The following is a 3,203-nucleotide window of genomic DNA, read 5'->3' as shown; positions in this document are numbered from 1 at the left end:
TGAACCGCTATGCTACAAAATCACAAAGAACTTCCTGTTCAAGCAAGAACTTTTTTTATAGGAGATCCAGCATATTTTATGCCTGTAAGGACAGATATACCACTACAAAAGCAAAATGTCTCTAAGACCTTACATATTCTTTTCTTGTAACTTCCAACTTAAAGGGGAAGGAAGCTCAAATTTCTGTTCTAGTAATTGTAGATCAGCACTTTGTTGAGAGAGGAAGTTTCCATGAAGGTCTGGCTTCACCAAGTTTTATGATATCCAGTCAGGATTCCATTAGCAGTTATGATATGGCTGCTTTTTTATAGTTTCACATACTCTGGGGAAAGTTAAACTAGTTTTAAAAGTATTGAAATAAATTTAAGATCTGGAAGGACTATATGGAGGTGCTAATCCAGGAACCTTAGCTCATCTGACATAACTTCTGCTTATGTACTGAACCATGATCAGTCAGGACTAAGTTAGAATCTTTGCAACTAACAAATCTTAAGTGATATTCTGAGGTAATATTGTAGTATGACTTCATAAATGAATCATATGGATGCAGATAGGGTAGTTGAGTGCAAAGGGTTTAGCAATCCATCCCTTCATAGTAGGCTAGAGCAGCATTTCTTAACCTGTGGGTCACACCTCAAAAGTGGGTCGCAGGAATATATAACAGGGTTGTGAACAAACTTTAAAAATGGATCAACACACTTTAAAAATGGATTCCCCTTTAAAGGAAAAAACTGTGGGAAACCAGGGCTTTTACCTTGCAGGCTGGCAGAGTTCCAGCCTGTGAGGGGCTGCTTGGGGGGGCCCCCATGACCCACACACACACCTCCTACCACACACACTGGGGTCAGGGGGTGGGGGGCAGTGGGTCAGGACTGGCCATTGATGTTTACAAATGGGTCCTGGTACAAAAAAGGTTGAGAACCACTGTGCTAGAGCACCAAGTGCCAACCCAAATACCCTTCTCTCTGTTATGAGAACAGTAAATGATGGAGTCACAACCAGGGAATTTAACATGTTTATGCATTTATACTTCCTATAACTGCCTCCAGCGAGTAGTAACTTCCTTTTTAAAAATGATTTTACTTATAGAATCATAGAAGTCGGGTCGGAAGGGACCTTGTAGATCTTCAAGTCCGACCCCCTGCCTGGGCAGGAGGGAAACTGGGCTCAAGTGACCCCAGCCAGGTAGGCATCGAGCCGCTTCTTAAAGACCCCGGCATTATTGAATGCCTGAGAGACAGATCTTGAGCTGTGGCAGTACTTCTGGGTTTTGTACCTTTGTGTCCTATTCTGCTTCCTGGAGATTTTCTACCAGAGTCCATACCCATACCTATATTGGATTAGATCAGTTGGAGAGATTCAATCCGCTAATTGCTGGTAATGCCATTGGAACTCTTACCTTATTTTCTGTTGTGATTTTGGATCACTCTGTTTCTCCTCTCTGTGTTCTGCTGTACTGAAAGATGAAAAATATGAAGGGTGAGTTGTAAGTCTCTAACGCTGGGAAAATTCTTTTCACATATACCAGTCTTTCTCTGTGCCATGATCTCTTGTCTGAGGATTCACCATCAAGGGATTCAGATGCATTTCTTTATTTATTGATGGGCCTGAGCTGGGTACAGTCAGGCATAGACTAAGTTTTTTGCTCATCTTGATGATTTGCTCAGGTTTATAGGCACTACTGATTCAGCACATGCTAAATTCAAGCAGAGCAAAAAACATAAATGATGGGGATATACTTTCTTTGTCACAGGTAAAGCTTTTCAGAGCCTGTGTATGCTGATTCAACCTGACTGATACCTGCAGGTTGATACTAGGAGACTAACTAAATCAGAGATGCATAATATAAGCTTCTGTAAGTAGCAGACTTACTTCATCAGATACATTGTCAGCTGTGACAAAGGTATTTGTTGCCAAGATGGCACAAAATAAATAATAAAAGATATCTTGTTACAAGATTAGGAGAAACCATCAGACTTTGTAAATACATCTTATGGAAATTCCAGGTGTCACATTAGAAGGAAGTCAATATTAAATACAAAATTAACAAGGCAGTCAGTTGAAAGTAAAGCAGCATACTGCATGACTGGGGTCATTTGAAATTTTAATTGCTGACTTTTTCAAGAAATAAAACCATGATGTCTCAAACTGGATGTCCTTACCCATAGTTTCATGAAGCACTACCGCATAAGATTTGTCCTCTCTAAATGATCTCTTGTGAATGGGAACCTAATAGTCATTGAAGTGATGCTAGTTCTTTTGTCAGGCTAGAAAATACATGCAGAAATTTAAAATGAAGCCAAGGGTTTGCGTTCACATAAAGCATTAAAACTCTATCTTTTATTGAAATGAAGAACAGAAGAAGTAGCATACTGGGTCAGACTAATGGTCCATCTAGCCCAGTAGCCTTTCTCCACCAGTGACATAAGTAGATACTGTAGAGGGAGAGCACTGAACTGGTATATCTAGAACAGGGTATCAAATTTATCTTGTGCAGGGTCAGGTCTGGACTGCTCAGTTCCTTGTGGGCTGAATCTAGTCCAAGGCACAAGAAAGCGGCAGTGGCAGCTCCAGCTCTGACTCAGCATGCAGCAGTAGCAACATCAGCTCTGGCTCTGACCTGGGTTAGGCAGCAGGGCACCAGCCCTGTCATGTGCTCTGGCTTGGAGCCAGGGTTGCTGCTAGTGCCGCTGCTACAGCTGCATGCCGTTGCCGCAGTGGTAGCTCCAGCTCTGGCATGGGGGACATGGTGGGGATCAGCTGCTGGGGAAGGAGGGCACCGCACTGGTGAAAGGTGAAGTGGCTGGAAGGCAGCTGAGGCTTTATCCGCCCCTGTTTGGCTTCATGCTACTAGATCGTCATGCGCCTTGGGGGCTATGAGCCCTGGATTCTGCAGCAGGCAAAGCTGCTCCAGGTTCTTCTGGTGGCCCACTTGTAGTCCAGCAGGCCAAACAGAGCATCTCCATGGGCCAGGTCCAGCCTGCAGCCTGTATGTTGGATACGCTTGATCTAGACTAATTCATCCTCTATTCATTACCCTTCCTGGCATGCACTGTCATTGGTTTAGAGATATCAGAAGAACCATCTCCAGCCATTTTGTTCAACAGCCTTTAATAGATATATTGTCTGTGAATTTGTCTAGTCCAGGGGCAAACAATTATTTTAGGTGGAGGGCCACCTGCTCTGGACTTGCCCCCACTGGA

At 43.3% G+C, this 3,203-nt stretch overlaps 1 protein-coding gene across 1 annotated transcript in view; it reads left to right on the top strand.

Moving 5' to 3' along the window:
• Nucleotides 1–3,203, top strand: part of TWF2 (twinfilin actin binding protein 2) — a 106,763-nt gene that overhangs the window by 13,181 nt on the left and 90,379 nt on the right. The window lies entirely within an intron of this gene.

Source organism: Alligator sinensis, unplaced genomic scaffold (genome assembly GCF_000455745.1).
Source record: "Alligator sinensis unplaced genomic scaffold, ASM45574v1 scaffold487_1, whole genome shotgun sequence".
In the NCBI taxonomy this organism is placed as follows: Eukaryota; Metazoa; Chordata; order Crocodylia; family Alligatoridae; genus Alligator; species Alligator sinensis.
Note: the sequence above shows the minus strand (reverse complement) of the source record. Positions and strands in the feature narration are given on the sequence as shown.